The sequence below is a fragment of the Dasypus novemcinctus genome, chromosome 7, assembly GCF_030445035.2.
Source record: "Dasypus novemcinctus isolate mDasNov1 chromosome 7, mDasNov1.1.hap2, whole genome shotgun sequence".
Classification (NCBI taxonomy): Eukaryota; Metazoa; Chordata; class Mammalia; order Cingulata; family Dasypodidae; genus Dasypus; species Dasypus novemcinctus.
Window position 1 is genome coordinate 67,232,223 of NC_080679.1, and position 27,210 is coordinate 67,259,432.

Below are 27,210 nucleotides of genomic sequence, written 5' to 3' on the forward strand. Positions count from 1 at the left end.
TTACCTTTTCTTCCTGTCTAAAAGCTATGGTTGAGCCTCTTTTATTCATTCTGTCATTTTTGTCCCTACTGTCACATTCCTACTTCTGCTTTTCTCTTTTACTGAGAGGCATCATAGGTAACTGAAAATCTATAAGGTACAATCTGGTCTCATGTCCTGTGAATCTTTGACTTTACTTTAAGAGTATATCAGGAATTGAAGCAAGCAATTCCTAAGAGAGAGGGAAGCTTGCATAAAGGTAAGAAGAGGAATTAAATTAGCATCTGGTCTAATTAAGTGTAACTTCCCTGGCCATGCCTATCATCTCTATTTTCAATCATCTTTATTTCTTAGGAAATGGCAGGAATAAAATCTCAAGTTATCTGGAAAGTTTATTTCTTTTCAACACATTATCCCACAAATATAGATAAAATAATGTATTGTTTTATGGGATTTTTTTTGGAATTAAAATAAATCAAGGAATAGGTCCTTTTTTTCAGGAAGTGTTCCATATTATTAGGTGAAAAGTATTATTGTGTGTATACAGTAAAACGTGGCATAGGTAAAATAAAATAGAGTAACTATTAAAAATGAAAGATAATAGCATGATGATATTGTTATTTGAAAAGGGTCTCTGCAGGTTTGGATGGTGGAGTTGGGCACAAAGGAAGGTGTAGATATAGGCTATGGAAACAAGATGGACAGGGATTTCCGATGGGGAAACCAAAAGAAACAGAGGCACAGGTAGTCGCTGGAACACTTCAGGATGTACAAAGGACACTAAAGGTATAGATCTACTTGGGGAAAAAAGTAAGAACTAACTAAATTTGAAGTTAAATCTGGCTTCCTAAAACAAGTTTAAGAAGTATTTTTACTCATTTGAATGCTCTTTCCTCTGAGCCACATTCTCTTCATGATATCTGGTGAAGGTTTATAGACAAAAATTAGCCAATTAACATGTTTTTCCCTAAAAGGGCATTTCTTTTTTTAACTTAAAAACAATTTACTTAGAGGTTTTCCCCTTAATTAGAGCCTATCAAAAATAAATAAAAACCTTGGTTTGAGGAGCAAAGACAAATGTAAGCACAAGATATAATTTTCCTGGCCTCTGTAATGTATGTAAATACATTGTCTAAATAGTATCAAATAACATCAGACAATTTAAAAGTCAACTATTGACATTTGTGGAGTAGCCCTCAGTACATTCTTTCTCAATTTCCCCATAAAATACCTATGAATTGGAGGAAGACACAAATCAGTGGAACCAGGAATCAGGTCTGACAGTTTGCCTCTCTCTGAAGTAGGGATGGAATCCCCTAAACTGCAAGGCTAATGGAGTTGGGTTAGCAATCACAATGAGAGAAATGAAGTCCTGAGGTTGGTCCTCCTGAAGGAAGTAGGCAGATCCTTCAAGTCCCACCTTTCCCCACAGTCATAGCTCTACTCCAGGTGGAGTCCTAGGTAGATTTCCCTCTGCAGTATGGCTATTACTCTTGGGGGAGGGAAGCCGGACTTAGAAGTTGTGCATCTCCTCCCATACACATCCAGAATCTGCAACTCCAGCCATCAAGTGTGCAGAAAGTGGGTGGAGGGGGAAGGTGGATGGGCACTAACATTGCCTCCTGGAAAGTGCTATGATCCTTAAAACAATACAGATAGGTTTCTTTTCTATGCTGATAGGGTGGCCTTTGGATCTTCCTCTTGGAAACTGGGCTGTTGACACTTCAGGGTCTATATTCTGCTCTTCAGCTGCTTGTGGAGACTGTGGTCAGACAGCTGTATCTCTACACTTTGTCCCTTCGAGTTCATTCAAGCTGGGACCCGCTCAGCTCAGCGTCATTTGGTAAAGGACACCAAATGAGAGCTGAGTGATTTTCAAGATTTTAAATAGTTTCCCTGATTTGGGAATAAATTGATGAGCTGATGAGAATTTCTGCTGCAAATAAGTCCCATGATTCTTATTTTTTTACTTATTGTTCCTATATAGACAATTTTATTGCTCTTGGTCTACAACAATGACTATGGCTCCTAGTAGATTATTATTTATCCCACCTGCTGGTGCAAGATCAGAAAAGGAAAGCAGAGAAAGGAAAGGGGAAAGGAAGGGAGGGGAGGGGAGGGGAGAGGAGAGGAGAGGAGAAAAAGAAAAAAGAAAAAAGAAAAAGAAAAGGGTCACTTTTTAGTTGCAATTCTAGTCCCACTTCTGTGGACACAGTATTATTTTTATGTGATCAGAAAAGTGTTCCCAAGAAGGAAAACCATCTCTACCCTCTGCCCACCCTTGGCCCCAGGCCCATTTTCCAATTAAAGGATATTAGCAATATTTCTTTTTTCTGAATTTTATCTACTTCCCCTTATTTTCTTCTACTTTCTAACATTGCCCTCTTAAGAATTGGTGTCATTATGCAATTTGATCCAAATTGTATTTAAAAATGAAATAATAAGTGTATATTACCAAAACTGAACTCAAAAGGGGCTGGGAAGAAATGTTTAATGAGCAACTTGAGTTATGGAATGAGTCTGCAATAGGCAGGCTCAAGTAAAAAGTTGATGACCATAGACTATATTCCAACAGAGGTGGTTTCTTTTGTGGAAAGACCTTTTGTTTAGCTGTGTACTGGAATCAGCGGGGTATGCAAGCTTGGTGGGAAGTAGAGAAGAATTTTCATATTGGAGTGGAGGCTAGTAGAGCTTAGCCTCTTCATTCTGCCAGCTCTCAGCCCTTAACAGAGTGCCTCCACCTTCTCAGGGGACCTGGGAACTCTCAGCTGCTTTTCCTGAACTATACTGGGGTCTTCAGTTTCTATAAAGCTGAGCTGCTCTCAGGTTCATATGTCTGGCCATATCCCTCAGGCATTCCCACTCTACTTTCTCAGGACTACAGTCCTAGAAACTAAGCATTGTGTACATTTGAATATATGGCAAGAGTAGAGGAGTTGGCAGAAGTAGAAAGAGTTTAGAGGGGATGGATAATCTTAAGTTTGATGATGATAATTAAACAGAAAATTTTAATTTAGTGGGCTTAATGCAAATTAAGGTAAACCCCAAAAGTGTCTGTACGTTTTTAGCTTTATCAAGGTTTAAATTACTAAGAAGATAAAATACCATTATTGCAATCTCACTATTAAGAAAAGTTGTCCAAAATTGAGAGAAAGGTCCTTCCAATGTTATACTGGGGCATTGTTGGTATGACCAAATGTCCCAGTTTTCTTAGGGCATTCCTGATTTTAGCACTGAAGTCTCATATCCTGGGAAACTCCCCAGTTACGGGCATCCTGCGCACCCAAGAATTATTTAAATGCCTACGGGGATGCATTTTTGTTTGACTTTGAAATTTACTACAAATTAAGGTCACAGACATGGTGAATTTACATTTTGATTTGTAGACTCTGTCTAATAGGGATGCGAACAAATTGTCCAGCAGAAAAGATAACCCCAAAGGTTATGACTTTTTATTGTCCTATAGAACATTACCCAGTTTTGCATCTTCTAAAAATACATATAATTACCAAATTTCTCAAAATGCCTTACCATCTTAATGGTTATCTCATTTATGAGTTAGTAAGTCTTTGACATGTGTTCATTCTATATTTGTATGAGTCATATTTTAACTTTTAAAAATTTATACTTTAGCATCATTAAAGAACACTAGTGGCTTAGTTTTCTAAAGGCTGACAATACAAAGATACCAAAAATGGGTTGGCTTTTATAATGGGAATTTATTAGGGTAATATCTTACAGTTGCAAGGCTATGAAAATGTCCAAATCAAGGGATCATCAGAGATGCCATCTTACCAAAAGTCAGCTGCTGGCAGAGCCTGGATTTCTGCCATGTGGCAAAGCAAAATGGCTACCAGATTCTGCCTCCTCCTCCAGGCTCATTATCTCCCCAGGCCCAGAAGTGAGCAATCAAGATAGGCTCTTCTCTCCCTGGGCCTCATCTTTTCAGCTTTGGCTGCTCTGCTGATTTCACCTTCCAGCCTCTCTCAGCCTCTCAGGGTTTCTCTTTCTGTGGCTATATACAATCCAGGAGTCTTCTCTCATATGTCAGGGTGAAAATGGTAACTCTCTTAATCAAGGGCCTTAACTAAGGTGATCTAATCAAAAGGTTCCATGATTAAATCTACGCAAAAGATCCCACATACAATAGGTTCACATACACAGGAATGGATTAGCTTAAAAACATAATTTTCTAGAACCCACCAAAGACTCAAACCAGGACAACTAGACAATCACAATTTCAATTCAGTTCTTTTGGCTAATCATCTTTTACCCAATGTTTTAGTTTCCAAAAGTTGCCCAAAGCAGATATTATAAAATGGATTGGTTTTATAATGGGAAATTATTTGCTTACAAACTTACAATTTTGAGACTGGGGAAAATGCTCAAATCAAGGCATCATCAGGTGATGCTCTCTCCCTGAAGACTGGCTGCCAGCAATTCTGGGCTCCTCTACTACATGGCAAGTTACATGGCAGTGTTTGCTAATCTCTCCCTTCTCTTCCAGGTTTTGTCGCTTTCAGCTTCTGGCTTTCTCTCTGTCTCTTTATCAATAATCATCCTGTTTATAAAAGTCTCCAGCAAGAGGATTAGGACCCACCCTGGGCCATACCTTAACTGAAGTAACCTAGTCAAAGGCCCTACTTACAAAGGGTGCACACCTACAGTAATGGGTTAGCTTTAAGAACATAATTCTCTTGGATTACATACAGTTCCAAACTACCACATCCAACATATGCATGTATTCCTCTAAGCTTTAGTTTATTCATCTCCAAGCACAAGGATAGTATCATAGGGTTTGCTGTGATCAGTTATGGAATTAGAGTGCCTACAATTATGTTGTACAGTCATGGCTATGAACGCATTACCAAATTTGTCCCTGCGGTTTTTTCCAAAACCTCAAAGCAAAGCATATTTCTGATAATCTTAACGCATTCTTAATGGAAGAGTCTACATGATTTGATTTAATACATTTTGATTTGATACTGATATTCAAAATAGGCCCTCTTTATATTTGAGGGGAGAATTAATCAGCCCTAAATACACTATCTTGCATTTGTTCTTTTTGAATTTCATCCTATTTAATTCAGACTATTTCTTAAATTTTTAGCATCAATCTGAATTCTTCCCAAAATAACTTGTTCTCTGAACATTTTTTCTATCGTTTTGAAGATAATATATGCAACAGAATAGAAATACTTCATGAAAACATCCAATTTTTAAGAATTAAAATGATTTGAGAAACATAATTAAGGATAAAATAAAAGATATTTTAATCCAACAGTAATTTATTTGTATATTACCAATTTTGAATATTTCTTTAATTTCTTAAATATAATCAACCAAATAACCCCCAGAGAGTCCCAGTATTGTAGCAGGAAGGAAGATAATTCATAGGTTTATGTTCTTAAAATTAGTACAAAATTATTGAAATAGTCCAGATATTTTCATTGCTTAATTCTTAATCTCTTTCTTTTTCATAATATTTTAAAGTTACTATAATATGCCATAAAACTCCTTCATGGAAGGGATAAAAGTACCAAAGAGTACTATTGTGCTTCAGTACACAATGGCATAGTGGGAAAGCAATTGCCCCTTGGATCAGAAGATTTGGGTTCTAATCCAAGTAATGTGAATGCAAGTAAGTTACTTTATCTCTCTAAATCTCAGTTTATTTACATGTAAACTTGGCATATGAACAGTGTTTCATTGAGCTGATGAGATACTAACAATGAAGTACACAGCAGAATAACTGGCACACAGTATTTGACAAATTTTAATTATTTATATCATTATTGTAGGATGATTTACCAATTCAAAATATTGTTATACAATAATAAATATACATTTCACAATATTGGAATATTAAGAAGGACAGAGTGAACAGTGTCCATATTGGTATGGACATAAAGTTATCTTACCTTTCTGCTTCCTTAATTATTATATAACTAAGATTTGATCAAGAAAAGGTGATAGTTTGAAAGAATAAGTATCTTCACGTGGTGCAAGGGCAGAGCATGGCTAGATATCAGGATAGGGCCCTTAACTGTGCCTGACACCTGCAAGGAGATTAAAGGATGGGATATGAATAAAAAGCCAGACAGACATTGATTACTCTCAAAAAATAAAGTCACATCAAATTGTGAGGCTCCTGCCTTCTCCAAACCTGAACTGCTGAAGCAATATTACAGTCTTGAATATAAAACAAGGTGGAATGAACTTTGAATGGCCATATTATTGAATGGTGATAGAATCTCAGCTCTTCTACTTTCTTCTTCTGATCAGTATAAGACTCAGTTGAATTAATCCAATTAAGAGAAAACCATTTTCAAAAAGGTTTAAGAACTTCAAGATGATGCTGTAAGCTGTTCTAGGGTGTGTTCCCTGAGAGAATCTTTGAACAGCTAATAAAACCTGGCAGAGACATCTTTCACAAAACTCCAGAGAATAGGTAAAGAACTGAAGTAACTGGGTGAGAACCAGACCAAGAAAATACTGCTTTAAAAATGGTAAAAGAAGCTTATGGTACCCTTGCTGCCCACTCCCTCCTCTCTCCTAGTGTGTGGAGCCACTTGTGCAGCCACTGTGGTTAACTGACTCTAATGTGTAGGAAGTAGAGTAATCCCTATATGCAATATTGGGCTGCCTATATGTCAGTGCCAATCTCTTGGGTGGTAGCTTGAAAGACTGAATTAGGAAACTGGTCTCTGGCTCACCTTCTCAGAATTTGTACTGTAGGTAGAATCATCTTGTGGTCAGCTAAAGCACTGTAAGAAACAAAAATTCAAAGTGGCCTAGGGCAAAGGTTTACCTGTTTTATGATGTACAATAGAGCACTATGAAAGAAGGGATAGTCTATGTCATAGGCAGTAGAATGGACATTTGGATTCCTACAAATGAGGAATTTCTAAGATCAGGTACAAGTACAAGCTGAGGACAAAATACAGGCATAGAAAAGATCAAGAGGATCCTGCAATTCACCTTTCCTTGTGTTAACCTTCACAGGAGGGCTAAACTCTGAAAGAGAGCACAAGACAACACAGAGCCAATCTGAAAAGATAGCAAGGTGTTTTTGTTTTTTTTTTTTCACTTTTATCACTCAAGAAATCTCTGTCCAATAGCTAGCTCAATAAAAACTTAAGAATCAGACAATTGAATGACTAAACCCCAGAGTTAACATATTAAAATATGAAAAGGTGTGTGAAAAAAAAGATTACAAGACAAAGAAACAAGAAATGATGGCCCATTCAAAGGAATAAGGTAAAAATTGAGAAACCATCAACAAAAAAATAACAGACTTTGGACATACCACACAAAGACTTTTAAGAAATGATATTCAATATGCTCAAGAAGATAAAGGAAAACATGGGTAAAGAAATAGAAGATATCAGGAAAATGATGAATGAACAATATGAAAATATCAATAAAGAGATAGAAATTTTAAAAAGGAAGCAAGCAGAAATAAAGAGAAAACTAAATTCAAAAACTAAAACAAAAAATTCCCAGGAAGATTTTTATAGCAGATGAGACCTGACAGAAGAATCAGTGAACCCAAACTTAAGACAATTAAAATGATTCAGACTGAGGAGCAGAGAGAAAAATTCATGAAAAGAAATGTACAGAGCCTAAGAGACCTGTGGGAAACCATCAAGCACACCTATATATGCATTATAGGACCCCAATTTGGAGAAGAAAGATGGAAAGCACCAGAAAGAATATTCAAATAAATAATGGCAGAAAACCTCCCAAACTAAACGAAAGATATGGATATAATTCAAGAAGTCCACCAAAACCCAAACAGAATAAACTCCAAGAAAATCACACTCAGACACATAATAGTCAAATTTTTGAAAGCCAATGATAGGGAGAGAATTCTGAAAGCAGTAAGAGAAATCACTGTGTGATGTGCAAGCGAGCTCTGATAAGATAAAGTGCCAATTTCTCATCAGAAAGCATGGTTGCAAGTAGGCAGTGGAATGAAACATTTAGAATGCTGGAAGAAAACAATTACCAACTAATAATTTTTTTGAGGTATAGGGGCCAAAGTTTGAACCCAGGACCTCCAATGAAGGAAGAAGGTGCTCAACTGCTTGAGCCACAGGCTCTCCCCAACCAATAATTTTATATCTAAATATATGTTATAGGGAATTGTTATAGGGAAGGACCACATGGGATGTCTGCGTTCATTTTCCTGTGTCTCTTAAAAAAGATGAGCAAGACAGCGAGCTGACACAACAAGATGATGCAACAAGATGACAGAATGAAGAGACATAATGAGGAAACACAATGAGAGAGATAACAGTGGGGAGTGGACATGGTTCAAGTGATTGGGTGCCTCCCTCCCACAAGGGAGGTCTTGGGTTCAGTTCCCGGTGCTTCCTAAAAAGAAGATGAGCACACAATGGATGGGTATAGAGAGCAGGTAGTGCATGCAAACAATGGGGGAGGGGGAAATAAATAACTAAAAATAAATCTTTAAAAATTATATGTGTTATAGACTTACAATGTTAAATGTAAGCCGTGTGGTAACCACAAAGAGAATAACTGAAAAATCCATACAGAAGGAAATGAGATGGATTCAAACAGTACCTAAAATTTTTTAAATTAGTCATAAATGGAAAAATTGAGGGATAAAAAAGGTGTAAGATTCACAAAGACCAACTAGCAAAATGACAGAAAAAAGTTCTGAAAAGTCAGAAGAGATAAAGAAGCATGATCCAACTGTATGTTGCTTACAAAGGACTCCCCTTAAATTCAAAGATATAAGTGAATTGAAAGCAAATAATAACCAAAAAAGGGAGCTGGGGTAGCTACACTAATATTGGATAAAATAGACAGCAAGTCAAAAACTGTTACATGGGACTGAAGCTCATTATATATTGATAAAGAGGTCAACAAGAAGATATAATATTTATAAATATAGATGCTCCTAATAATAGAACTCCAAAATATATGAAGCAAATATTGACAGATTTGAAAGGCAAAATAGACAGTTCTATGGTAATAATAGGAGACTTCAATACACTACTTTCAATAATGGATAGAACATCTAGACATAAAATTAATAAGGAAACTGAAGACTTTTGATAATTAAAATTATTTAGACCGAGAAGCAGACACATAGCTCTAAATGCTAACAAGAAAAAGAACGATCTAAAATCAGAGACATAACTTGTCAACTGGAGGATCTAGAAAATAAGAGCAAACTAAATCCAATGCAAGCATAAGGAAGGAAAAACAAAGATTAGAGCAGAAATAAATGATATAGAGAATAAATATACAACAGAGAGAATCTATAAAACCAAAAGAACAATTTTATGGTTCTTTGAAGAGATCAATAAAATTTAGCTAGACTGACAAAATAGTAGAGAGGGCACAAATAACTAAAATCAGAAATGAAAGGAGGGACATTAATATTGATCTCACAGAAATACAAAGGATTGTAAGAGGACACTATGAACAACTGAACACCAACAAATTAGATAATCTAGATGAAATGGACAAATTCCTAGAACATGAACTACTTACATTGACTCAAGAAGAAAAAGATCTTAACAAACTTGAAACAAATAAAGAGAATGAATTATTAATAAAAAACCTCCCGATAAAGAAAAGCCCAGGACCAAATGCCTCCACAGGTAAATTCTACTAATCCAACAAGAATTAATACTAATCCTATTCACTCTTTCAAAAAATTGAAGAGGAGGGAATACTACCTAACTCATCCTATGAGGCCAACATTATCCTAATAACAAAGTCAGATAAAGATACTACAAGAATAGATATTACATACCAATTTATCTTATTAATATATATGTAAAAATCCTCAAAAATATTAGAAAACCAAATACAACAACCCATTAAAATAATTATACACTATTATCAAGTGGGGTTTTTTTTCTGGTATGCATGGGTGGTTAAACATAAGAAAATAAATAAATGTAATACACCTTCTATAGAATACTGGGGAAATAACTACATGATGACCTTAATTGATGCAGAAAATGCATTTAATAAAATCTAGCACCCCTTCTTGATTAAAAAAACAACAGAAGATGAGGACTAAAAAGAGTCTTCTTCAAAATGAACAAGGATGTATATGAAAAACTCACAGCTAACATTATACTCAGTGGTTAAAGACTGAAAGCTTTCCCTCTAAGATCAGGAACAAGATAAGAATGCCAGTGTCACCACAGTTACTCAACATTGCACTGGAAATTCTAGACAGAGCTATTTATTAGGCAAGAAAAAAATAAAAGTCATTCAAACTGGAAAGGAAGAAGTAAAACTTTCCCTTTTTGCAGATGATATGATCCTATTGTATTAGTTAGCCAAAGGGGTGCTGACGCAAGTACCAGAGCTCTGCTGGCTTTTTATAAATGGTATTTATTTGGGGGTAGAAGCTTACAGTTACCAAGCTCTACAGAGTCCAATTCAAGGTACCACAAGAGGTACTTTTTCACCCAAAGTCTGTTGCATCTTGTTAATGCAAGATGGTGGGTAATGTCCAGCCTTTCTCCTTCCTCTTAAGGCTCCATGGTCCAAGTTTCTTCTGATCTCAGCTGTAGGATTTTGTCACTCTTCCTGAGGCTCATTTCTTTCTGGGCTCAGTTGCTCTGGTCTCTCCATAAGGTCAGCTGTAGACTATCAGGCTCCTCTTCTTCCCCACGCCATGTCTATGGAGCACTCTCTCTTCCGCATATCCGGTTCTGGTTATTTACTTCCCAGGGTTCCAGTATCAAAACTCCAACTCTCTCCTCTTCCAAGTTGTCAAACTCAAAACCCCAATCTTAATTTAATCAAGGAAAAGTGAAACTTCTGAATCTAATATAATCTAATACATCCAGCAGAACAGACCAGTTTACAAACATAATCCAATATCTATTTTTGGAATTCATAAATAGTATCAAACTGCCACACTGATATAAAGAAAACCCTGAAAAATCCAGAACAAAGTTACTAGAGGTTAAAAAAAAAATTCAGCAATGTGGCAAGACAAAAGATCAACATCAAAAAACACCAAAATCAGTAGTGTTTCTATACACTAGTAACAAACAGTCAGGATATTGTGTTAGCAATGGTTTCTTAGATCTTACACCAAAAGCACAAGCAACAACAACAAACATAGATAAATGGGACTTAATCAAAATTAAAATTGTTTTGCATCAAAGGACTTCATAATGAAAGAAAATAACAATATACTGAATGGGAGAAAACATTTGGCAACCACATATCCAATAAGTGTTCAATATCCACAATATATGAAGAAACCCTACAACTCAACAATAAAAACTGTAGGGTGGCACCGTGTGGGAGCACGGCGACAGCAAGGGTCTGCTCGTCTCCAGGCGCCGGTGCGAGTCGGACCCGGGTGGCGGGAACGGGCGTTAAGGCCCTCTGCTTGGGGTTCGGGCGTACTGCCCGCCCCTCTGCCCAGCTGCACCCGCTTCCTCCTTGGTGGCCTAACCCCGCCTCTCCCCCGAGGGCCACTGCCGCGCCATGACAGCCCCGCCTCGCTGCCGCGGAGAACCCTGGATACCCCGTCTTCTGCCCGCAACCAGTGATGCACCCCTGCACGAACCTATCAGCCGTCTGCCGCCCCCCGGCCACGCCCCCTGCCCCTCCCCCGTCTTCGCCCTATATTAACCACTGTACTTCCTGAATAAATCAGACTTGCGCACAGATCCTGGTCTCCTCGGTAGTCTTCTTCCTACCGCGCGTCCTCCGCACCTTGCCGGCCCCGGAGCGCCTTCTCGGAAGGCCCCTCCGTGTGTTGCAGCCCTCCGCCCGAGCCCACACCCCCCCTGCAGCGGCCCTCCGGGCGAGCCCACACTGCGACAAAAAACAAAACAACCAAATTTAAAAATGGGCAATAGACTTGAATAGACATTTCTTTAAAGAAGATATACAAATGGTCAATAAACACATGAAAAGATGCTCAACATCATAAGCTATCAGGGAGAGACAAATTAAAAGTACAATGAAATACCATTTCACACTCATTAGAATGGCTAATATTTTAAAAGAAAGGAAAATAGCCTTTGGACTAAGGAAAACATTTAAAGGTTTACTGGGGCTATGGCTGCAGAATTCTGTGATGAAAGTGAGAGCCAGAGTGTAAACTTTTGATAGAATGTACAAGGCATGGGACTGTATAACGCAATGAATCATGTGATGGAAGATGATGTGGTTAACAGTACAAATATGAGAGTATTTTCTCATGAACTGTAAAAAATTTACAATTCTAGTACATAGTGTTAATAATAGGTGGTGTACGGAAAAAATATATCAAGTGTACACTTTGGACCATATTACTGGTAATAGTCTGATCATATTCTTTCATAATCTGTAACAAATCTTCTACGACAAGGTAAGATATTGGTGGAGGGGTGATGTTTGGGAATTCTGCACATTATTTATGAATGTTTTGTAAGCTAACCACTCTAATTTAAAAAATGGGAAAAAATATAAAAAATAAGAAAGAAAAAGTGCTGGAGAGAATTAGAGTAATAGGAATACTCATTCTTTGTAGATGGGATAGTAAAATGGTGTAGCTATAAAATGTGAAAAAGAGTTTGGCATTTTCTCAGAAAATTTGTAGAATTACCAAATGACCTGGCAATTCCACTTCTAGGAATATACCCCAAAGAATTGAAAGAAGAGACTCAAACTGATATTTGTACAGGATTGTTCATAGCAGCATTATTCATAATTTCCAAAAGATGAGTGCATCCCAAGTGTCCATCCACAGATGAATGGATAAGCAAAATATGTTACATACATACAATGGAATATCATTTGGCAATGAAAAGGAACGAAGTTCTGCTACCTAGAACAACGCGGACAAACCTTAAAGACATCTTTTTGAGTGAAATAAGCCAGGAAGAAAAGGGCAAATATATGATCTCACAGGCATGAAATAATTTAATAGGCAGATTCATAGAATCAGAAATTAAAATAGAGTTATTACAGGCCAGGATGGGGGTAGAGAATGGGGAGTCAAGGTGAAAATGTGCTGCTAACGGATGGCAGTAATGGTAGCATAGCATTGTGCATGTAATTAACACCACTAAATTATTATTGGAAGGTGGTTAAAGGGGAAATTTTAGGTTCTATATGTGCTACTAGAGAAAAATAAAAAACAAAAACAAAAACATAGAAGTCTATACAGTGAACCCTAATGTATAATGTGAACTATAGTTAATAGTGTACTTACAATAATTGTTTCATCAGTTGTACTAAAGGTACCACACTAATACTATTGTTAATAATAGGGAAAACTGTATATGAGGACATATTCTAGTTTGCTAGGCTGCCAAAAACAATATACCAAATATGGGTTGGCTTTTACAGTGGGAATTCATTAGCTTACAAGCTTACAGTTCTGAGGCTGTGAAAATGTCCAAATCAAGGCATCATCAAGATAATACCTTCTTCCTAAAGACCTGCTGCTGGCAATCCTGGACTCTTTTAACACATGGCAAGTCACATGTTAGTGTCTGCTGGTCTCCCTACTCTTACAGTTTTCATTGCTTCCAGTTTCTTGCTTCCATGACTTTCTATCTCTTCTTCTGAATTTCATTTTCTTATAAAGGATTCCAGGAATAGGATTACGACTCAAAATTGAATGAGGCGGGTCACATTTTAACTTATGATCTTACTCATCAAAAGATCCTACTTACAATGGGTCCACACCCACAAGAATGGATTAACTTTAAGAACATATTATATAATACTTTCTTTGTGGTCCATACAGTTTCAAATCATCACAGAGGGGTTTATGGGAACTCTCTATTGCTCCATGCTTTTTCTGTAAACTTACAAATTCTCTAATAAAATTAAGTGAAAAATATAACATTAATTATTTCAGTAAAATAAAAGCAGAATGATGTTTGTAATCATTTCCCAAATGGCTTATTAGTTCACCACTTCAGCTTTAATCAAAAGTCTACAAATACCAGCAATATTCAATTTCTCTCTAATTGGAGGCACATACCTATTTCCTATCTATGTTTAACATGATGCTTGAGATGAGGGCAAAGGAAAGAAATCTTCTTCTTTTAAATCAGAAGTCAGAAAACTTTGGCTTATGGGCCAAATCTGTCTTGCATCCTGTTTTGTACTAAGTGTGAGCTAAACACAGTTTTTACATTTTTAAGTGATTGGGGAAAAAATAAAGAAAATTATGTGATAAAGACTGTGTGTAGTTTTAAAGCCTAAAATATTTTCGATTTGGCCCTTTATAGAAAATATTTGGCTGACCCTGCTTTAGAGCTATTACCACAAGTTCCATTATAAGAAACTTACAGAACAGTTTTCAGCAAACTTTTTCTGTGAAATGATCAGAGAGTTTTAGGTTTTATGGATTATACTCTCAGAGGTAACTATTCAGTTCCAGTTCTGCTACTGTAGTGTGAAAGCAGCCATAGACAGTTAGTGAATGAATGGATATAGCTGTGATCCAATAAAACTTTATTTACAAAAATTGGCAGGGAGCCAGATATGGCCTATGGGTCATAGATATCTCACCCCTAGGCTAGACTAGACAAGTTCTAGAAGACTATAGTGAAGTCTGGATAGATCTACCTGACATTCCATTGTATTCCTGCATTGATCTCTTGGTCTCTGACTTGGTTTATTGTGGCCTTTTTTAAACTTATCTGTTGCTATTCCAAGTATTATGATGTACATTTTCACTTTTTTCCTAAATTTCCAGATTTTTTGACAATTACCTCTTGCTCACCTGTACTCACATTATCAATCAGATCTTGCCCTTTATTTCTTTACCTATTTGTTCTGGTTATTTCCCAATCCCCAGAGTGATGTCTATCTGTCTTGTCTCTTTTTCTCTGTCTCTTTTTCTCTGTGATCTTAGACAAAATCATTGAAAGCAATGCTAGTTTCAGTAGAATCCCTTTTTCCCTATATGGGTAGTTTGATAACACCACAGATTTTGAAGTAACATAAATTAGGTTCAAATTCTCACTCACCAACATTCTGCCAGAAAGAACTTGACTATAACTCTTACACACAAATGTTCTTTTAATTTCTGCACAGCACTCATACATAACCCAAGTAACAAAAATGATTCCAGTGTGGATCTACATCATCATCTATTTCTATATCTATGCTTCCTTTTGGACCTAAATTACACTGAAAATTTACCTATCAAGTACTTATTATTTAACCTCTGCTAAGACAGACATTTAGAATGTGACATTGAAGATATGGCTCTGTCTCTAAGTATATAGGAGCCTGGCTAATAGGGGAGTATCAGTAGGGTCCTTTAGGAAGCAGATTCTAAAATGGTATTAGGAGTATGAAAGGTTTATTGGCAACAAGGCCTGTGAAGGAAAAAAGGAGAAGAAAGAAGTATGACTAGGCAAAGAAAACCTTCAGATCACGATACAGATTTGAAAAATTTTTGGTTAATACAATGTGGAGCTCCAGAGTGAAGACAAACCGAAGCTTCCTGCTTAATAGCCCTGCTCAGCTCAGTCCCTGGCTGAGCCACCACCCAGGAAGATTGTGGCTTTGGCTTAAAAACTAGGCAGATGGGAAGAGAATGTGACTCAACAGATAGAGTGTCTGCCTACCATATAGGAGGTACAAGAGTTTGATACCCAGGACCTCCTGGCTTGTGTAGTGAGATGGCCTACATGCAGTGCTGCTGCGCGCAAGGAGTGCTGGCCCACGCAGGGATACCCCCACATAAGGGTGCCCCCGCACAAGGGTGTCCACACACAAGGAGAGCTGCCCCTCATGAAAATGCAGCCCACCCAGGAGTGGTGCCACACACATGGAGAGCTGCTACAATAAGATGATGCAACAAAAAGAGACAGATTTCCCAGTGCTGCCTGGTGAGAATACAAGCACACACGGAAGAACACACAGCAAATGGACAGAGAGAGCAGACAACGGGGTGGGGAGGGAAATAAATAAATAAATCTTAAAAAAAAACAAAAGAACTAGACAGATCCTGAAGGTCATAACTCCTGGAGACTATTAGCACACTGCCTGCCTCACAGCTGAACATGCTGCATTTTTTTTTTCTCATTCTGATAACATATATACAACATGAAATTTCCCATTTTAACCACTTTCAAGTATACAATTCAGTGGTTATAATTATAGTCACAATGTTTTGGTACCATCCCCTGAGTAGTACATTTTTATAACACCAATGAGAGACAAAGGAAAAAAAAAAACTATTCCTGTGACATATGAAATGATAGGAATATATATACAAGTTTAAAAAGTAAATAAATATATTGATGTTAAAAAATGTATTATTAACATGTTTGAAGGTGAAATGCTAAAGGCTTTCCCTCTAAGACCTGGAACAAGACAAGAATGCCCACTGTCACTGCTCTTATTTAACACTGTGTTAGAAGTACATACTCAAGTACTTAGACAAGAAAAAGAAATAAATGGCATCCAAACTGGAAAGGAAGAAGTAAAAATTTCATGATCCTATACATAGAAAACCCTGAAAAATCTACAACAAAGCTTCTAGAGCTGATAAATGAATTCAGTAAAATGACAGGATATAAGATCAACATGTAAAAATCAGTACATTTCTGTATACTAATAATGAGCAATCTGAGGAGGAAATCAAGAAAAAATTCCATATACAATAGCAACTAAAAGAATCAAATACCTAAGAATAAACTTATTAAAGATATAAAGGAATTGCACCCAGGAAACTACACAACATTACTAAAGGAAATCAAATAAGACATAAATAAATGGAAGAACATTCCATGTTCATGGATTAGAAAACTAAACATCATTAAGATGTCTCTCCTACCCAAGTTGATTTACAGATTTAAAGCAATTCCAATACAATTACAACAGGATTTTTTACTGCACTCGAAAAGCTAATTATGAAATTTATTTAGAAGGGCAAGGGGCCCTGAATAGCCAAAAACATTGAAAAAGAAAAACAATATTGGAGGAATCATGCTACCTCACTTTAAAGCATACTACAAAGCTACAGTGGTCAAAACTGCATAGTATTGGCACAAGGATAGACACACTGACCAATAGAACTAAACTGAGTTTTCTGATATAGATCCTTGCATGTACAGTCAACCAATATTTGACAAGACCACCAAGTCCACTTACTTGGAAAGAATGGCTTCTTTAACAAATTGTTCTGGGAGAACCAGATATCCATATCCAAAAAAATGAGGGATGATCACTATCTCATGCCCTACACAAAAATTAACTCAAGATGGATCAAAGATCTAAATATAAGAGCCAAGACCATAAAGCCCCTAGAAGATAATGTAGGGAAGCATTTACAAGATCTTGTAGTAGGAAATGATTTCATTAACTTTACACCCAAAGCATAAGCAACAAAAGGAAAAATAAATGGGAACTCTTCAAAATTAAAAAGTTTCACACTTCAAAGAAGTTTGTCAAGAAAGTGAAAAGGCAGTTTACTCAATGGAAGAACCATTTATCTGATAAGGGTCTAATATCCAGCATATATAAAGAAATCCTACATCTTGAAAAAAAGACAAACTTCCCATTTAAAAAATGGACAAGAGATTTGAATAGACACTTTTCCAAAGAAGAAATGCAAATGGCTAAAAAGCACATGAAAAGATGCTGAACAACACTAGCTATTAGGGAAATGCAAAATCAAAACTACAATGAGATACCATCTTCAATTTATTAGACTGGGATTTATTTAAAAAAACAAAGAACTACAAGTGTTAGAGAGGATACAGAGGAAAGAAAACCCTCATCCACTGCTGGTGGGAATGCAGAATAGGGCAGTCCTTGTGCAGGATGTTTCGGTGGTTCCTCAGGAAGCTATCTATAGAACTGCCGTGTGATCCAGAAATCCCACTGCTGAGTATATACCAAGAAGAACTGAAAGCAAGGATGTGAACAGATATTCACACACAAGTGTTCATGGTGGCATTATTCATGATTGCCAAAAGTTGGAAGCAACTCAAGTGTCCATCAACAGATGAATAGGATTGTGGTATATACAAACAATGGAACATTACTCGGCTGTAAGAAGGAATGAAGTAGTGACACATGGGACAACATGGATGAATCTTGAAAATCTTATGTTGAGTGAAGCAAGCCAGTCACTAATAGACAAACATTACATGACCTCATTGATATGACCTAAGGAAATTGAGCAGACTCACAGAGCTAGAGTCTCAAAGATAGGTTATCAGGAGGCAGAAAGGAAATAGAGTGTGGTGAGCCACTGCTCAATAGGGGCAAAACCTATGATAAGGTGGAAGGGGGTGGTTTGAGGGGGGGGGGGGGGTTGGCAGTGGACATGGTACAGGGATGTGAGTGGGGCTAATGGTCCTGGAATGTGAGGATGAGTAGGGTAGGGGGTTTGGGTTAGACTGCACATGGAACTGGGGGAGGGCTAGAGGAAGGAGCAGGTGAACTCTGGGAATTTGTATGTATGTAGTTAAAACAATAAAGGTGCAAATGTTCTTTTCACAAACATGGCAGGGGTGGGTTACTGGTGCAGGGCATTGGGGGTGGGAGATATGTGAGATAGGGTACCCTTGGGGCATGCTTCTATGGCATATGAAAGCGTTCATCTTGTCATAGGATGTTATCTCAGCAGGTAGAGACTCACACAATAAACAAGAATATATTAAACTCCTATCCTGGGGAGTCTTACTGTGTTCTCAATTAGAGGGGCAAGCGTCTCTTGAGAATATAGGCAGCACCTAATAATAAAAAAAACAGACCAATATGTCAAGCCCTCAGTATCAATGCATGTAACCATGAACCTTATTCTTCAAAAATTGAAATTTAGTGGTTATCATAGGTTCCAAGGGGAGGAACAAGAAAGAATAGATGAAACATAGGGCATTTTTAGGGCATTGGAATTTCTCTGCATGATTTTCCAATGACAGACACAGGTCATTATACATTTTGTCAAAACCTATAAAATTGTGCAGGGCAAAGTGTAATTATAATGTAAATGATAGTCCATGGTTACTAGTGATGCTTCAATACTTGTTTATCAATTGTAACAAATATACCATATTCAGGTAGGATATTTGTTGTAGGGAAAGGGGTAAGGGGGGGATAAGGTGGGATATATGGGAACCCCCTATATTTTCTATGTGACTTTTCTATAACTTAAACCTTCTTTGAAAATAAAATTGAAAAAAAAAATAAGACACTGGGGGGAATGTAGAGAAGAAATTGTCATTGTACATATAAGATTATAGATCTTACAGTGATGATGCAATGCAAATTTTTAAAAATTTTATTTATTTTTGATTATTATATTTATTTATTTGGCTTTGTTTTGGAGATGTTTTGGATTTCAGAAGGGTCACAACTGTGGCAGGGGAGCACCATTGGTGCAGGGTATTAGTGGTATGGGGATGTGTGGGGAGGGGTGCACCCGGGTATGCCTCTATGGAATATGAGTATGTTCAAGTGTTCATGGGGTACTGTCATGGTAAGTGGAGGCCCACAAAATAACCAAAAGAATATTGAATTCCCATGCCGGAGAGTCCTGCCACATTCTCTAACAGAGTGGCAAGAATCCCTAGAGTACGTGGGCAGTGTCTATGAAGGACAGACCAATATGCCAAGCCCTTGACATTGATGGCTGTACTTATGAAACTAGTTCTTGTGAAATTGAAACTTAACCTCATATTATATTTTACCTAAGAGTTACCTCTTGAAAATCTCCTTTTTCCTCAAATGTAACCTCTCTCTAAACCAAACTCAGAATATAAATGCACCACCTTCCCCGTGGTGTGGGATATGACACCCAGGAATGTGACTCTCTGGCACAGAGAGATTATCACCAAGCTCCAGATAGCGATGCATTTGGAAAAAGACCTAGATCAAAAGGGAGAAATATTAAATACAAATGAGTTTTTATGGCCAAGAGATTTCAAAGTGAGTTGGGAGATCATTCTAGAGGGTACCCTTATTCATGTCTCAGGAGGATCTCACCGACTGCCACAGTGACCAGTGTCACTGGGGGACTCCTGAAGTCTCTAGAGACATTTAGACATTATAGGCAGGGAAGACAATCCCAAGAATTCGGCACCCTATCCATAGCCTTACCTAGGAATATATGATAACCTATCACTCCGATGTATCGGAGTTAGACTTTCTTATAATTTTCCTACACATGGTTCTTATGCCCCTTTTATTTGAACCTATACCTAGCACTATACCCATCAAACAGGTGACCCAGAGACTTAAATCTTCCAACTGTTCATATGCTGGTTGAGCCCTGAATCTCAACAGAGTTGCAGCACCTACTCTTCAGTTCATCAGATTCGCCCAGAACGACTAACAAAAGGCTGATGATGGACAACACCCATCCCAAAAAACAAGTATTTGCAACTGCAAGCAAGACAGTTCCATTGATCTGCCCCATGGGAGGCAAGCATCTCTCATTTGGATGCAGAGGGGGCATCACCATCTCCAAATCCTCAAGACTGAGGAATGAACAAGCTTAAGGGCAGAATGCAACTATGGACTAAAGTTTTATTATAAAGTTTTATTTATAAAGGTTTATTATTATTCTAATAATGGAAGAAGTTGTAACAACATTGATATAAAGACAGTGGCTACCAAAGGTTCTGAGGGGAGGAGTGGGAAGAATAGGTATAACATGGGGCATTTTAGGGACATTGGAATTGTTCTGCATGACATTGCAATGACAGATATAGGCCATTATACTTTTTTTGTCAAAACCTATAAAATTGTGTGGTGAAAAGTGTAAACCATAATATAAACTATAGGCCATGGTTAGTAGCAATACTTCAACATGTGTTCATCAATTGTAACAAATGTGCTGCACTAAGAAGTTTGCTGTTAATGGGGAAAGTGTGGGAGGGGAAGTGGGTGGGGTATATGGGAATCCCCTATATTTTCAGTGTAACATTTACATAATCTAAAATTTCTTTTAAAATAAAGAAAAAAAATTACATAAAAAATTCAGCAATGAGCACAAGCCAATTTGAATCTCATTATACTGTAAAAGAGAAAAGTAAAAGATCAAATATTTCAAGAGACATTCCTATGATCCATATTTTAAGGACAGTATTTATGTTTGCTTAGACTTATGTTTAAAATATAGGTATTAAATATTCAGACTCCATAATTGAAATTTTATGACTGAGTGACTGGATGTTTAATTTAACATAAAAAATGGATCATTAGAATATGTATTCATTCAGAATTTCTCAAATGGGAATTCCATGGATTGCTATAAGTGAATATTAATCTATATGTTTGAAAGATGTTTCCATGTTCAAACCAATAAGGGAAAGATCAGTGTTAAATAAGATAAACATAGATATTTATTACAAAATTTCTCAGCGTTTTTAATGTGTTAATATACATTATGGATCTCAAGTGGTAGAAAGGACAGGGAAAACAGAGTATACAGAATTTATCATACTTAACAGAATATAGAATCAAAAAATCATTTGGGAATAGCTGTTCTAATTCACTTTAAGTTTATCCACATAAAATAATTCAGAAAATTGTTCCTATATTTTGAAATACTCGAAAAATGAACTAATTATTTTTTCAGTTCCTATTTGCATATTTGTTATTACACAGACAAAGCCCAATTTTCAGCTTCATTGTTAAGGAAAAATGTTCTTTCTAAAATAAATCTCATATTTTGAAACCATTAGTTAATAACACTAACTAGAGGCTAACGGCAGCTATAATTATTTGCATCATCATGTGGAATTGGCTTTCCTTTTAATAGAGCCCATTTGCACTATAATAAAAAGCATGAACTGATTAAGGCTGACTGTAGCAGTTTTCATTTAAGAATTTCTCTTCCTGTGTCAGCTGATGTTTCTCTCTTAATGTTATTTTAATGCAGTCATTTTATGTTTGAAAATGAAGGCAATCATGTCAGTCCATGAGCTGGCAAGAGACAGTTATTGATTTTTTCAAATCAGTCACCTTTAAAAATCCATATGAAATGAATATTTATTATTTTGCAAGTACAAATCAGTTTCTGTTGAAACAAGAATGAAAGCAGTGCATTTTGAAAGAATGGAATTGTGAAAAATAGCTTGCCTTAATGTGTTCCTTATATTGTGTCATTGTAATAAACATTCTTCATTGATTATTTCTTCCAAAGTATCAGTAATTTTCATTAGCTTGCAGTGCAACAAATACAAAAGCTGAGCAAACTTTTAAGAATGACATACTCTGAAACCACCTTTTTCTCACTGAGTTTTTGCAGCTCACACATAATGGTACACATCTGTCCAACTTCACCATCAGAAGTATAACTGTAACCCTATGTAGAAATGACTTTGGTTAACTGAATCATATAATACATGAGTCAGGCTATGGTTTTTAAACTATGTTCCACAGAGCCCTTCAGGGAGGGTGCAGAGAGAAATTGCCTTAAATGTTTCCCCAGAGGTGGGGATGCAAAGGATGGACACATTGGATGAGAGGTGAACCGCTCCCACTCCCCTCCTTCTACCAGGGAAGTTGTACACTAGAATTCTACATAATAAAGCATTTGTGGCTTAAACAAACAAAACTAAACTAAAACCCAAGTGAACAAACTTTACTAGACAATTTTCCTTTTTTAAATATTTATGATTATGAATGCTTTAAAATAAATATTAGCAACAAATTGTATAAAAAAGTGCTTGTTACATAAAAACAAATGTTTACATTTTAAATTCCTTAAATAAAATAAATCCATGTACAGCATAAGGATGATAAATATCCCTTGCATAATAAATGATTTCTAATAAGATTCGAAAGCTTTTTCCTTCCTTTTATTTTCTTTCATATCCTTAGTGTCACAAGGGAGGTAGGAGTGGAAAATGGTTCTAGAAAGTCTATGCTAAAGGTTAAAGTATGGCAAAAAGAATTAAAAAAAAAAACAAAACCAAGCTCAGGATACCCAACCTAAGGCAGCAGGGCAAACTATTATTTAATCAATAATGTTAAACTTCTACAGTAGAAGTAAGTATAACATTTCTTCCAAATTCATTCCCTGTAGTACATTTCATTCCTAGAGAAAAGTAATTCTTTTCATTCTTATTGCCTCCAGATCGTGTCCTACTAGAATTGTTGCCAATCTTGGCATTCAGTCCCCCAGAAATAATTAACTTGACAGAACAAATAAGGTTAAAAGATCTTTAAATTGTGACCAGATGTCCAATAGGTAGTAAGCACTTTGACAGCAGGTTTTGGACATGTTAAGGCAAATCACATCCAATTTAGCAGGGACCTCAATCGAGAGGAAATGAATTCCTGCTATAAGAACCAAGGAATTTGACGGAGGTTCCCTTAAAACTGGAAGAGCAAGGTGTAGTCCATTCACCTTTCCTTTTTTCTCACCAAATGTCTTGTTCTTAGGGCCATGATAAAACCAAGTCTATAACTTTGAACATGAGGAAATGAATTTTCAGAACTCAGATCTCTGTCAGATGTATTAAAAAGGTTATTTAACCCAGCACGCTGAATCTTTACCTTAATAATCTCAATTTCCCATATTCTAGAGCAGGCATCTTACGTGTGGAAATAAAGGCATACTGCAGGGCGGCCTCTCAGCCCTCGGGGCAGCTCCAGCTCCCACCGCCTCGCCTGCCCCTTGAGGCCCCGCAGTCGCCCCCGCAGGACCCGCTCCTCCTCCTGCCTGGCCAGCTGCCTCCCATTTGAGTTTTGCGGTTTTATTTCTCCTCCTCCAACCGTGTTGGAGGCCAACCATGGCAGCCGCTCCTGAAGTGAGCGAAACCGAGCCTGGCCTGGGCAGGTCGCGCGGAAGGTCAAGGGCGAGGCCAAGGCCACAGCCACGTCGGCTCGGCTGGCCTGCGCACTTTTTGACGACACTGCAGCGTCTGCCCAGAAGCTCTTCTTTTCGGAAATATGCTGCGGGTCCTGCAGAGGGAAGGTGCTGGCAGGCTGGACGGCGGGTGCCTCTGCTCCCAGAACGGCCATCAGGGCATGGTGCCCACCAACACTCTTTCCTTCCCTTTTGGGGCCCAAGTCCAGCCTCCCCAGGCGCCCCCAGCCCAGGCGTTGCCAGAGCATGGTAATGAGGGCCAGGAGACTGTATGTGGTGCCACCCCCAAGATCGGTCCTGTCCCACCTCAGGACCCCTGGCTGGACTCTATCTACCCTCCCCTGATCCCATCTGCAAGCTCCCAGAGACACCTTGGAGATCTACAACTGGCCCCCACTGCCTCCCCCTCGGAGTTTCCCCCAGTGACCCCTATGAACCCCCCCAACCCCTCTACCTTTTCGGGCCCTCTAGCCAAGGTGCCCAGGCAGTTCTGCTCCCCTGGAAAAGATGAAGCTTTCTGTGATGTGCCTCTAGCCCCAAGGCCACTGTAGCAGTTTGGCATTATTTATGAATTCCAAAAATAGATACTGGATTATGTTTGTATATTGGTCTGTTCCTCTGGGCATATTAGATTGTATTGGATTTGGAGGTTTCACTCTTACTTGATGAAATTATGATTAAGGTTTTGATTGCCATATCAGTAGGGTGTTGAGTCCCCAGCCACTAAGTGGGTAAGGACTCACAGAGAAAAGGACATGGCAGAGAAGTTTGGAGTTTTGATAGTGGAGCCTGGGAAGTAAACACACAGAGAAGCAGGTACATGAGGAAAGAGAGAAAGGTCCATTAGACACGGCAGAGGCCCCTGGAAGAGAGATGTTAGCCTGATAGTCTAGAGGTGGACTTGTGGAGAGAGCAGAGCAGCTGAGCCCAGAGAGGCACGAGCCCTGGGAGAGAGACGAGGCTTATCCAAACCTCCAGCTGATGTTGGAAGAAGCTGGGACTATGGAGTCTTAAGGGGAAGAGGAAGCCTGAACCCTTGCAAACATTAGCAGCCATCTTGCTCCAACAAATAGCTACAGGCATTGGAAAAGGAAGTAACTTATGCTTGACTGTCTGTAACTGTTGGCTTCTACTCCAAATAAATACCTTTATAAAACTCAACATGCCTCCTGGTACTTACCACAGGCTGTGTTCTTGCACTGACTGTATACAAAAAGGAGGCAGAATGAGCCTACCCCATATACACCTTAGCCCAGGCTTTGTACCTGGCCTGAATTGCGAGTGGGGGACATGGAAGAAAAAAAAAAAAAGAACAAGAAAGAAAAAGAAAAAAGAAAAAAAAAAACCAACAGATTTCTGGTACTTTGCATTAGCACCGTTTGGCTGACCAATACAGCCACCCACAGAACTGGAACCAGATCTGGAGAGGGAAAGGGGCTGGGAACCAGGCTCCCCCTCTATGCATTCCCCTCCAACCTGAAGTGGATGCTGGCCCTGCTCAAACTCAATGACGTGCCTGAGGAACAGCTTTTGGATGAGGAAGGCAGGGGCACCGATGAGGGCGTCTACGATGTGCCCCTGCTGGGGCCGGAGGTGCCCCTTCTCCAGGGCCTCTGGCAGCCTCAGCCTCTACTGGCCTGGACACCCTGGCCCTGTAGCTGGCTAGAAGCCCTCCACCCCCACACAGGCCCCGGTCACCCTCCACTGAGAGCCTGTCCCACTGCCCTCTGCCTGCCCTGCCTGTCCCATAGGCCCCCCAGCGCCTCTCCAGCTCCCTCTCCTGACCCAGGCTCTAAGGGTAGCATCCAGGACGTCCTCTGCCCCCACCCCCTCCTTGCCTGCCTGGCAATAGGGCCCCCAAGCCTGAAGGGGCTCCAGAGGGCAGGGAGGTAGAGGGTGATCTGGCAGGATGCCACAATGAGTAGGAGGGTAAGCTCCCGGCTGAGGAGTATGATTAGGTCCACCTGAAGGGCATGGATAAAGCTCAGGATCTAGGCCCCTGGATAAGGCCTTCCTGGGCAGCAGGAGACCCTGTCCTCAGGAGAGCTGCTGACTCTGCCTGCCAGAGATCTTCAGCTCCTGCACTTCTACACAGGGCCTGCCAAAGCCACTACTCTATACTGCAGGCAACGGTGGCTGCCTGATCTTCAGCACTTGAGCCAACCAGCTCCAGCACCTCTTCGTGCCCATTGCAAGTGGGAGTGGTGGTAGCTCACTGCTTGGTGTTTGTTGACCGACACCTTGGGCTGGCTGGCGGCCTCCACTCTGCTGTAGGCACAAGTCAGGGCTGCAGGCACAGCATGGGCCAGGCATTGCAGGCCACCATAGTGACTGTCAAGGGGACCTCCCTGGGCTACTCATCCAGTCCTGCCACCTGAGAGATGGCACAGCATGCTAGATCTGGCAGGTTGGGCCCTGTGACTCACCATCCTGCTTACCAGCCTGGTCCCCTGAGGGTCCCTTGGCACAGCTCTGCCCTTCCTCTGACTGCCAGCTCACCCCCACCCAACACCCCCACCAAGCCCTGGGTGACTGGAGCGTTCTCTTTCAGAGACTAGTAGGGATGGGAGTTTCTTTCCCCCTGTATTGGTCAACCAAAGGGGTGCTGATGCAAAGGACCAGAACTCTGTTGGCTTTTATAAAGGATATTGATTTGGGGTAGAAGCTTATAGTCAAAGGCCCTGGAGCCCAACTTGAGGTACCATAAGAGGTACTTTCTCACCCAAAGTCATTGGCCACATGCTGAAGCAGGTTGGTGGGTGATGCTTGTGAGGGTTCAGCCTTCCTTCTTCCTCTTGAGGTTCTATGGTTTCCCAGTTTCTTCTGATCTCAGCTGAAGGCTGGCATAAGGTTTGTCTCTTTCACCAGGGCTCATTTCTTTCTGGGATCAGGTGCTCTGGTCTCTCCACAAGGTCAGCTGTTGATCATCAGGCTCATCTCTCTTCCCAGGCCTCTGCCCTGTCTAATGAGCTGTCTCTATTCCCCTGTGTTCTTCTCCGTGTATCTACTTCTGTGTGAGAGTCTGTTTTATCAGCCCATCATCGGGGCTGGGACTCAACACTGAGTTGCACTCTAATGACATGGTTGAATCAAAGCCCTAATCTCTTTTTTTTTTTTTTTTTTAGATTTATTTTTATTTATTTAATTCCCCTCCCCTCCCCCGGTTGTCTGTTTTCTGTGTCTTTTTGCTGCGTCTTGTTTCTTTGTCCGCTTCTGTTGTCGTCAGTGGCACGGGAAGTGTGGGCGGCACCATTCCTCGGCAGGCTGCTCCCTCCTTCGGGCTGGGCGGCTCTCCTTATGGGTGCACTCCTTGCGCATGGGGCTCCTCTACGCAGGGGACACCCCTGTGTGGCACTGCACTCCTTGCGCGCATCAGCACTGCGCATGGGCCAGCTCCACACGGTTCAAGGAGGCCTGGGGCTTGATGC

The 27,210-nt window shown here is 39.2% G+C and overlaps 1 non-coding gene and 1 pseudogene across 1 annotated transcript; both read left to right on the plus strand.

Annotated features, from left to right (window-relative positions):
- The first annotated feature begins 693 nt into the window (after positions 1 to 693).
- LOC105744513 (embryonal Fyn-associated substrate pseudogene) lies at positions 694 to 26,236 on the plus strand (annotated as a pseudogene).
- LOC111760094 (small nucleolar RNA SNORA51) lies at positions 24,946 to 25,076 on the plus strand. The gene has a single exon (XR_002793891.1). It is a non-coding gene; the product is annotated as a small nucleolar RNA SNORA51 (small nucleolar RNA).
- Positions 26,237 to 27,210: the final 974 nt, after the last annotated feature.